The sequence below is a fragment of the Camellia sinensis genome, chromosome 2 (genome assembly GCF_055761805.1).
Source record: "Camellia sinensis isolate YWXY chromosome 2, ASM5576180v1, whole genome shotgun sequence".
Classification (NCBI taxonomy): Eukaryota; Viridiplantae; Streptophyta; class Magnoliopsida; order Ericales; family Theaceae; genus Camellia; species Camellia sinensis.
In genome coordinates, this window is record NC_138962.1 from 83,168,687 (window position 1) to 83,180,763 (window position 12,077).

General features: G+C 36.3%; 1 non-coding gene across 1 annotated transcript; it reads right to left on the reverse strand.

Annotated features, from left to right (window-relative positions):
- Nucleotides 1-9,347: 9,347 nt before the first annotated feature.
- On the reverse strand, nucleotides 9,348-9,454 carry LOC114258370 (small nucleolar RNA R71). Its single transcript, XR_003627944.2, has one exon. It is a non-coding gene; the product is annotated as a small nucleolar RNA R71 (small nucleolar RNA).
- Nucleotides 9,455-12,077: the final 2,623 nt, after the last annotated feature.

Here is a 12,077-nt window from a genome sequence, read left to right on the forward strand (position 1 = left end):
TTTTTCCTTCTCTAAAATCTTAAACTCAAAAGTTATTCAAAGTTTTCTATTAGTTCATAATTCAAAAGTGTTTTAAAAATATTTTTAACTTAATACTATATGTAAAGTATACACAAGTATACATACTAATTACAAATATTTTATCTCAAAAACACTTGTATAATTTAAACATGTTAACATATTAGAGTCCAATTACGATGCTCAAGTACTCAAGTTTCTTCTGAAGTTACAAGCATAATATATTTAAATTTGTTAGAATAGTAGAGAGAGGGGAAATAATATGTATTGTATTCAATGAATTCTATACAATAGAAGGCTTGTATATATAGGTTGAGAAAGAGTATCTTATAAGAAATCTAACTATGGCAATAAAAATATATTTAGGAAATCAATACCTAATATATTTAGGAATATATACCATATATACATTAACATTCCCCTTCAAACTCAAGGAGGATAAATATCTTGAGTTTGAAGAGAGAAACTAAAATATGAAATAAAACTAAATAAAATAAAAGGAAAATAGATTGCAAAGTCCGAACGGGAGCGCGAGGGTGCTTTAGATAGATCAAAGGCTGGAACTAATGCTAGGAGACAGTTTATGGTCGTGTCGGACCATTATAGGAATTGGCCAAAACTAATGTCGAGAGAGTTTAAGGTCATGTCGGACCATGGCCGGAATCAATGTTGGAATAGTTTACGGCGTCATGTCGGACCGTTGTAAAAACTGGATGTTGAACCAGCAAGTATGACACATACATAACTTATGACGTGGTGCTGAACGATGATGGCAACAGATGACTGAGTGCACTAGGGGGTGTATTGGATGGTGCACCAGGGGGCGACTTTGGTGGTGCGCCAAGGAGACGGCTTAGAGAGTGCGCCAAAAGGAGGCGGCTTAGAGAGTGCGCCAAAAGGAGGCGGCTTAAGAAGTGCGCCAAGGAGACGGCTTAGGTAATGCGCCAATGAGACAGCTTAGAGAGTGCGCCAAAAGAGGCAGCTTAGGAAGTGCGCCAATGAGACGACTTAGAGAGTGCGCCAAAAGAAGGCGGCTTAGAGAGTGCGCCAAAAGGGGACAACTTAGGTGGTTTGCATGGTGTATAACCATGTCCACCATGATATAGGTATAATACCTCATTTCAAACTCAAATAGGTTTGAAGATAGAAACCTATTTGAGGTTGAAGTAGAGGGAAAGACAGAGTGGAGCAGAAGCACAAAAAAAAAAAGAAAAAAGATTGCCAGTAAAATATATATATATATATATATATGATAGAGCTATTTGGGGTAAGAATAAACCAACGGATAAAGGAAGAGATCACCACAAAGCAATGCTGATTAGGAATGGCAATTTGAAATTGGCTTGACGGGGACCCGATCCTCCGACCCCGATTTGAACGGTTTTTTCCCGAAAAATATGCCTAACGGGGCAGAAATGGTATTCAAAAATCAATCCCCGATCAGTTTCGGGCCGGGAAAAGGAATAAGTGTCCCAGCCCCATACCCAGTTTGTTCCCGTCCCCGTTTGTCCTCGAAATGAAATTACTATTTTACTTTTTCTTTCTCTCTCTCTCTCTCTCTCTCTATATATATATATATATATAAACCAAACCTTATCCTCATCTCACTCACTTCTATCATCCTCTCTGTCTCTTTTCTCTCTCTCTCTCTCTCTCTCTCTCTCTCTCTCTCTCACTCATTCTCACACCTCTTCTTCTCCTTAGCGTCACTTCCATTATTCGCGATGCCGATCGTCCTCTTCTGTCATCCATCGCCTTTGTCGTCGCAGTCATAGTCACCGATCGTCCTCCTCCGTTGCCGCAATCACAGTCACCGATTGTCCTCCTCTCATTCATCATCCATCACTTCCGTTCACGACGCAGATACACAGATCTCAGATTTTTTTTGAAATGGATTTTGTGTATGTATGTATACAGATTTTTTTGTGTTATTGAAATAGATTTTTTGTGTGTGTATGCATGTGTATAGATTTTTTTTGTATGTGCATGTATGTATATAGATTTTGTGTTGTTGAAATAGATTTTTTTTTTTTTGAACGAAAACAGATTTGTTGTTGATGATCTGTTTGTGTATGTATGTATACATGTATGGTGTTGTTGAAATAGATCTGTTTGTGTATGTATGTATACATGTATGATGATGATGTTGTTATTGATGATGTTGTTGAACAAAACAGATTTGGGTCGGGAAATTTTCGGGTCGGGGAAACCTGATCCCTGTCAGGGGATAGGGACTGGGACGATGATAGGTTTCCCGTCGGGGATTGGGGCTAGGGACGAGGAGATTTTCACAATCTAGGATCGGGGACGGGGAGTGTAATCCCCGCCCCACCCCATTGCCATTCCTAACGTTGACAAGAAAATATGACAGCGGAATAGGTTAAGGTCTGGCGGACAGCCAAGACAAGGTTGTCACTTGCCAGTGAAGCGAATTACTAGGTACTTAATCTAATTTTAATACCATGTTAGAATAGTAGAGAAAGGAAACAATATGTACTATATTCAATGAATTCTATACAATAGAAGGCCTGTATATATAGGCTGAGAAAGAGTATCCTATAAGAAACCTAATTATAAGAAAGATTATCCTATAAGAAATCTAACTATGGCAATATCAACTTAACAACTTCAATCACAAATATCAAACCCTAGATCCCTTTTCATGAATTTCAAGGAAATCCATAATGAATATGATTTTTATGCAATAAAATCTACCACATGTCTATCTGTAGACGAGGTATTGAAAAGGAGCAAATAAATCCCTACCTCTTGAAGCAAAGAGGAGAAAACCCAAAAATCACCGGCGATGAAACCATGAACTACTTGGATAAAAAGGAAGCCCTTGACGAGATCTATAATCTTTATCAAACGACCAAGGTGAAAAGATAGCTCTAGATGAGTAGATCTAAAGATCTAAGTGAAAACGTTTGAGCTTAGACAGAGAAGAGAAACGCACGATGTAGAGAGAGAAAAGAGAAGGAAAATGAGATGAACAAGTGTTTGGAGCCTATTTATAGTAGCAAAGTAATAATAGAATAATATCCCTAAAGTCAATGAAAAGTGAAAAATCAAGAAATCCTCTAGATATTGGTTTGTGATTATGTATCAATTTTAAGTAATAAATAACAATCCCAATCAAACAGTCAAAACAAATCGACACAACAATTTTATGTGAAAAAACCACAATTGAAGCGCTTCCAATTGTGATAAAAAAAACCACGGGCAAAAGCCACAAAACAATCCACTAAGAAGACAAAAAGGAATTGCACAAGTGTACTTTCAATTACCTAGGGAATCCACGCCTAAATCGAACCGACCCCTATGTGCCTCTTCCAGCCCCGTCTTTACCTCGAAATTGTCTTGTACAACGCTGAATCCATAATGCTGATGTCAAATCTACGGTGATGAGCCACTCCAGAATCCACCAAAGCTTCTGGCCCAAATTCTCCAGAATCCACCAAAGAACAACTCTCTCTTTCGTATTGAACAAAACAAACAATCCTTTGATGTATACTTTTCAAATCGTGAGTTAAACTCAAACAAACATCAAAGAAACTAGCAAAGAAGCACCAGATGAAAATCCTAATTCCTAAAAAGAAGATCTGGAAGCCGTACCCCAAAATCTAACTGAACTGTACCTTTTATAGCAAACTATTCGGCGATCTCTGCTCGAGCGCAGGAAGTTTCGCTCGAGCGCAAAAACACAACTTCCAGTACTTTTGTAGACAGTCTAAATTTCTGGAACCAAAGATTCTCCGGTCGAGTGCACAAATAGCCGCTCAAGTGGACAAGCAACTTTGATGCATTTGTGCTTTTTGCTTCAGGGGTGCTGTCCCTCGACCCTACCTGGGCGCTGCCCCAAACCCGCCAAGGAGCGTTGCCCCCTAGACCCTCGCGAGCTGATCGGGTAGCTCGATCCTCGACATAGTCAGCGAAGTGGCAAACATGAAAAAATAGACATCGCAAACTCCTCTGCAAGGCACAATTCGAGTGAGATTCGTATCTAAAACTCACAGCCTCACTGAAATAAAAGAACGAATAAAATTACAACTGAAAGGAGTTTTGTCAAACGGGATTGCAAAGAATAAAAACCTAACAAAAAGAATAAGTCAAAACTTCCAAAAAGTAGGGCCCAAACCATACCAAAAAATCTAGAAATTAGTCATAGAGGTCGACTCCCAAGGTAATGGTGTCGACGCTCAAGAAGAAATGCTGGGACACTAATGTGTGCAGCAGACAAGGGTCGACCTTAGGAACCTGTAGTGTCGACTCTATAAACCAGTAGCAACACCCAGAACACAGCAACAGACATGCGTCGACCATAAAACCCATGGTGTTGACCCCAAAAAACCAGTAAAGATACCAAGAGTAAGGCAGCAAGGTGGTGCCGACCCTAGGAACCCATAGTGTCAACACCAGAACAAAATTTCTAAATTCCTAAAGAACTTTTCGACAAAATCAAGCGCAAATGAACAATCTTATCAAGTCCAAATCGAATTGTATTCCTCCAAAACCAAGATACAATAACTCCAAAGACTCTCAGAATGAAATTAAAGGAATTAAATACACTCTCCAATAGTTTAAAGGACACAAGTACTACAAGAAATGCTAGTAATCAAGAAATCAATTACAGGAAAAAAAATGTGCCTTTTAATCTTATTATGTTACACTAAAAATAAATAGGCATTGATTAGTAAATCCTATATTTCTAGCTTATGGGATGAATGGTGGCTGCTATGCCTTGGCACAAAAGTTATTGTTGTGAGCACAACGGGACATACTTTGGATCCTACATCAATAATCTAAATCGTTCACTTTTTTAGGCATGTCGAGTAGAATATCTCTGTAAAAATCACATTGATCGGATATCTGTAGCTCTATAAAAAAATAAATGATAAGTGTGATTTTGATTATAAAATCGAATACAAATTTGATTTGATCATAGGGCTACTAATGTCTGATTGACGTGATTTTTTACAAGGATATTCTACTCGACGTGCCTTAAAAGTGAATGGTCAGAATTATCAAGGTGGGATCTAGAGTAGGCCTCATTGTGTTCACAGTAGTGATTGTGGTGCAAAGAGGCACAACAACTACCCTCAATTCCAACTTATGACACACTTAGTGCAACACCCTAAAGAATGCCACGTATTGTAATTATATCATCATTCATTTTTGAATGCCTCAAGTCAAAATAACTATTCAATATCACAAGACACTCTAATTTAATTACCTTCCAATACTCTCGATATAAAAACATGAATTGTTAGGATAACAATTTAGGAGTTGAATACATTAGCTAGAAAGCTTAGGAATATCGGTATTTGATAGAAAGCCTAAGTAGCCAAGAAGAAGTTGAACATGGGACTTTAGTATAGAAAATTTGGGTAAATATTGAAGAGTTAGGGAATTCCTTTTGGACTTGAGAATTGAATGCCTAGATGATTTAAGAAATCTTAAGTGAGGAGTTTAATGACTTTGGTTTAATGTATAGAAAAATTAAGTACGATTAGTAAATGTTAAGCAAGATTAATTAAGACCTAAGTAGGATTAATTGGTCCAATGAGGATTAGGAACTAAATATGATTAATTAGAACTAAGCTTTGTTAATTAGGCTAATTAAACAATTAGTGAATTAACCTAATCAATTCCTACAAAAGAGAGAAAGTTGGAGAAAGATAAGATTTGAGAGGAGCTTGTTCATGAGAGCTAGAGGAGAAGAAAAGAGAGAAAGAAGGAAAAAAGGGAAAAACGAAAGTAACTTCAAGGTTTGAGCTTAGAAAATCAAAGAAAAATCTTAAAAACGTAAAAAACTCAATCTTCTACCTAGTATTGTTACTCGAATCTAGCTAGAAATTCATTTGAACTAAGATTTGGAAAGATTAAAATGAAGAGAAAATGAGAAAGTTTGAAAATTAGAAAGGGTTTGAAAGATTTGCATCAAAAACATATTTTGAAGTGTTTTTACCTTGAATTCATAGCATACAAGTGTTTATCTCCAATATACTCATCATCTATTCTTGTCTGGGAATCTCAAACAACGTGTTTTGAAAATATTTGAATGAACAAAAATGAGGAAGATGAAAAAGAAACCAAGTTAGAGAATTCTTGGATTAAACATTGTTTCTAGTTAGTTTAATCTTAAAATCTTCGCAAACAAAAGAGTTTCCATGCATCTAGCACCATATTTACATGTTTTGGGACATTATATATATATATATATATATATCATGTTTTGGGGTTTGGAAGTGAAGGAAATCAAGTTAAGTACCTCAGGAACTTGAAGAATAGTTTCAGCCCCGATTTCTACTTGCTGGGCGTTGAAGAGGTCACCACCGGGTGCACGAGCGTGTAGAACACAATCTACCTCCCTAGAGCCACTACTCAAGCGACCTATGCCATTGCTCGAGCGGCCAAACCATTGCACATGCGGCCAACCCTATTTCAGTCCACTTTATTGTCATACCTTGTAACTTCAAATGAGTATATCTCTTATCTGAATTTGGTTTTAAGCAATTCTTGAGTCTAAATTCAAGTCCCGGAAGTTTAGTTTCCAATGATGTGGTTTCACATCTAAGTTCTAAGTATAGAAAAAGATATGTCTAAATTAATGATGCCTGCTCACTTTCTTCTTAATCATTTCATTCTAATTCCTTTTCTAACTTAGTTTTCTTTCATTTCATCCTATTTCCTTCAACTTGAAACATCTAAATATGGTATTTTTTAGTACAAAATATATGAAATTGTTGTAAAGTACTTAGGGTTTTTCAATGTACACCTTAGCACGTGATTAACACTTGATTAAGACTTGGATTCAGGCTTAGAAAGGCACTAGATGATCTAAGGAAAGATTAAGAAACACTAAACTAAGTTAGAACACTTGGTATGAATTTAGAAACTTGCTCGTTTAAGTGTTTTCAATATTTTGTGTAGGACAAGCATGGTTGGAGGAGAAACCCTTATGTAGGTGATGAAGAGTCCGAGTACGAAGAGAAGATACTTAGAAGTCGGTCTTGTGTGTGTGTGCTGGTTTTGCAAAGCTATGCCATAAGTGTTGTATTTTATTTTATTGTTTAAGTCATGGAATAATATATATAACAATTCAAGAGGATTGTATGCTTTCATTTCATATAGTTGTGGATTGCTCTAAATGGATGTTTTAAATGGACTTAATATAAGTAAATAATGGCTTCTGCATTTAAAAATGAAAAAATTGCCCCCAATTATCATAGGAGTCCAACATGTTTTGAAAGTTAAGCCTTTGGTAATCCGCGACGACTGACCAATCACTACACCATTATGTTTGGGGCGGCACGTGGTCGTGACACTTAGTCCCATAGATATTCTTGCAATGTAAAAAGTCATATATTAAATTATAATCTTCTAAATGAAACATACCTGCATGTGGAAACGTAAAATGTATATGTGAATATGATATTTTAAATTGAAAAACCGTAGTTGTCATATTAGGTTCCATTGTCACATTTTAAGAATGACACATTAGAATGATGCGAACAATTTCAAATTAAAATTTTCAAATGAAACATACCAACATTTGAAAACCAAACATAGTATTATCTAAGAATTTTTAGGAAATATAGTGAAAGGATGTTGATTGAGGCCAAATTGTACAACACTGAGGCTGATAATTAGGATCTCTTAACCCTACTTGCCTGTCAAATTATATATTTTATGCATCCTTAATGTCAATCAGGTTGGACACAGTGGGAGCATAAAATAAGCAAAAATGCAGAAAGTGAGAAAAAAAATGCTTCCCGCATGTGCGAAGGCCCATTCCCATACGTGTGACCCATCCATCGTAGCTAAACAGGCCCAAAAGAAATTGCACATGCGGAGGCCCATTCCTGCACGTGTGGAACTCTCGCCACACGTGCAGTGGCAATTCTCGCACGTACGGCCTACCTCGGGAAGTTTGCTTGATATTTTGAATGTGGGGAAAAATTATAGAGATATAAAAAGATAGAAAAAAAGGCTGGAATGGGGTTCTAAAAAATTGAAGGAGAAAGAGGAGGCTAGGGTTTGGAAAAAGGTGATTCTTAATCTTCAAAACAAATTTCCATGGAGGGTTCCATCTCTTTCACCTTTTCCCACTCCTCTATGAGTGGCTAGGCTCTTCTTTTCTAGGGTTTTGATGAAACCCTAGCTATGTAATTATGTTTTCTCTTTGCTTTTTGATTATGTAAAGGTTTGAACAAATTGTATGGTGTTTAAGAAGTTTCAAACATATATTTTTCATTATCTCTTTAAGTATTCTGCTTTCTATGATTGTTGAATGCTTTCCATACAATGGTTTTCTAGACTTTCATATTCAAGGTATGAGACGAACCATACTACAAGGGACGAGTCGTGTCACTATCCTAGTTTAGAGCGAACGATTCGTACTACTTGAGATGGTTTGTGCTCGTACATTGAACATGATGATTTTCTTGATAAATGCTTTGAACTTGTAGTTGTAAAGTATTATTTCATTCGAACCGTAGCATAATTAATTTCAAATTGAACCCTTATTTACGTAACTAGTGGTGAACTCATCGCCCTAGGTTTTTTTCCCAAATTAGTAAATTCGTTTTTACTTATAATTGCTAGTTTAATCACTTTGTTTAATTTAATTATTATTAGTTTATGAATCCCTCAATCTTTTTATCAAAATTAATTTAGGAATTTAGCATTTAAATTAGTTTACTTTCACAATTATTCATGTGGATCGATACCTGGACTTACTATTATTCTAAGGAATTTGGTATAGTTTACTGTTTATGTTAGGTGTGTGAAACGACCCATCAAATTTTGGCGCCGTTGCTGAGGACTTCTGGCGAAATTGAGTAATTTAAAGTTACATTCCTATTTTAATTTTTGGTTTAGGATTTTATATTTTAGTTCGCTAAGTGTGCCAGAGTTTTTGCAAATGGAGCTATCATTGAAGTGCAAGCGGAGTGCAACCGAACTTTAAAAACAAACCACAGCACTAAAGTGCTTAAAAAAAAAATGAAGAAGCAAATACTCACAAGCAAAGCACCAAAGTGCTAAAAACAAAGAAAGAGCCCAAGTGGAGGTTAAAGACAACGGTCTACACATCAAGCACTCATAGGACGAGCAAAGCGTTTTCGTTAAATCGCTGTGATTATTTTCTCCTTTGGTATTTTGCTTTCATAACTTAGCGCACAAGAGTCGGAACCATGTGTGTGTGTGTGTGTGTGTGTGTGTGTGTGAGCGGTGCATGCATGAGCGCCATTCTTGCTGCCTTAAATTGGGTAAACATGTCGGCTTATTTTAAATGAAATGAATCATAACCTCCATCTGACCTCATTTTTCTTAGAAGAAAAATATTAAATTTTACTCAAGAAGCAGATGTGTTATTTTGTCATTGTTGGGAACGATACAAGAGATATGTAAATGCTTGTCCACAGCATGGCTACAAAATGACTCAACTCATTGCTTTCTTTTATAATGGGTTGAACTCTCAAATAAGTCAATTTGTAGACACAATGTGGTTAACTGAAAATTTTGAGATGTTCCCAGCTGAGGTGTGGATTTCTTTTTACTAACTCGTTCAAGACTTTCATAAGAGTGCATGCTGTGAGATTTTTGAAAAAGAGTTGCAAATTGAACCTAGTGAAGCCACCACACATCTCTCTAGTGATCTAACAACTGATATGGAATTAGCATTTTTGTCACTTGAGCCTACCGTTGCATTCATAAATATGGCAGAAACTCTCTTCATAGTTTTAGCCTCTGATGTGAAAGAAATTGAAAGAGATTTAACTGTAGAAACTTATAGTGATAAAGTAAATCAGCATAGGTGAGATTTTATTTTTGGTTTTGATCTTATTTTGTCCACCCATGAGATTACTTTACACACTATACTTTTCACAAACATATGTTTCCACTCTATGAATCCTCTTCCCACAAGTCATTTACAACCTAGTCTCGCACTGTTGGACGGGTTGATTTATTTTTGTTACAGGGACCCATATCTCATAAATTGGAAAAAAATGTGAAAATAATTTTGTGTTGATATTTAGCTAAAGACAATAAATTAAGCTCTTCTTATGAGGAAACTTGAGCATTTTAGTTTTAATTATTTATTTATTATTTTGTGTGTTTTCAGTGTGGTGTGTCAGTCACCAAACAAAAAAAAAAAAACATAGACCGCACTTGCGGCCCACATGGGCGCACGAGCGACCTGTCCCAATTTAGCTACTACTGAACAGCAGTTGGAGCGGCCCATAATTCACCTCACGTGCGGCCGAAAAAAAGAAAAGAAAATAAAATAAAAGAAGTGTGTGGGTGTGTGTTTGGTTTGTATCTGCCTCGTTGGATGTGCACCTACAATGTCTGGTAATATTCTCTCTCTTCAATATTTACTTCGCATTTTTTTCCATTGAGGTCAGTTTCATATTCAAGTTGGGGGGATGAGGGTATTTTTTTTTGTGTACTTCTACTTGGCTCATAAGACAATTCATATTTGTACTTGCTACACTTGATTTCATCACTTCATTTGATGTTCACTTTGTGCCAGCATGGTAGTGATATAAGCATATGTTAATTAAGGAACATAGTGGACTTGTATGAAAAAGGGTTTATTGGGTCAATCCTTGCATGTAATGTTAGCATTAGGAGAGTTGTTTGTGTTTGTGGTATTAGTACACTTGTCATGAATATGCCTTGAATCACATGAACACACTTTCATAGTGGTGACCTCTCTATTCTAATCCTTGATGTACATCATTGACAATTGCTAATGTCGCAAAAAAGAATAAATGAATAGCCTTGATTCTCACAAAAATAAAAAAATAAAAAAACCAAACAAACTTGACTTATTCGTAGCCTCTTTAACTCAAGTTATTAAGCCTATAGGAGTGTCTCTACACCTAGTGCCCTAAAACCGTCTATTTTGGGATGTTCAATACTTGCTACATGGGTTAATTAGAAAGCTTAAGGGACATAGACATTACACAGTTAAGGAAAAAAATTAAAAAATAAAGACTTGTTCGGGTTCGTAGCCTTTTCAGCTCGAGTTATTAAGCCCGTCAGGGTGTCTTTACACCTAGTGTCCTAAAATCGTCTGGTTTGGGAGTCATTGGCCCAATGCTTGTTACACGGGTTGATTAGAAAGCTTAATGGATCAGGACATTGCGTAGTTTTTCAAAACCAAAAAAATAAAAAATAAAAAATATATATTTGATGAGAATTTTGGTTGCAAAAGTTTAGTTTTTCTGTATATGTTGGGTGTTATTGTGAGTTACACTGAGCTATTATAGTGGACAGTTAACTAGTTATGGAGAATGCACTTTACACCAAGGGCACTGATAATGTGTTACTAGCATTCATAAGTACACGGGACTAACTTTTGTATTAACTAAATTGTGGTTTTTACTCAATAGATTCCTTCATGCTTGTCCACTATGCCTTCAATGACTAATCATGTCTTAATATCACATTGTAGTTGGCACATAAGTTAATTGATAGTTGGAGTAGTTGATTACTCAATTGTTGTTGAACAGATATGAATATGTTGATGTTTGTGACTATCATATCTAGAAACCCTCCGGAGACTATACTTGTCTACCTGGGATAACTTTGGGGTTTAAAGGCTTGTTGCATATGCTAAATGCAATTGTTCTTATCACGAAAGAGGATGTAGCTAGATTTTGTTTAATTTTATTTTTCTTTCTTTATTCCTTGCCTGATGACTAGCAAGTTGTAAGTTGGGGGATGTGATTGAGGCCAAATTGTATAACACTGAGGCTGATAATTAGGATCTCTTAACCTTAGTTGCATGTCAAATTATATATTTTATACATGTTTAATGTCAATCAGGTTTGATACAATAGGAGCATAAAATAAGCAAAAATGCAGAAAATGCAGAGAAAAATGCCTCCCGCACATGCGAAGGCTCATTCTCACATGTGTGGCCCATCCATCATAGCCAAATAGGCCCTAAAGAAATTGCATATGTGGAGGCCCATTCTCACACGTGCGGAACCTTCACCATAGGTGAGGTGGCAATTCTCGCATGTGCAACCCTACCTCGGAAA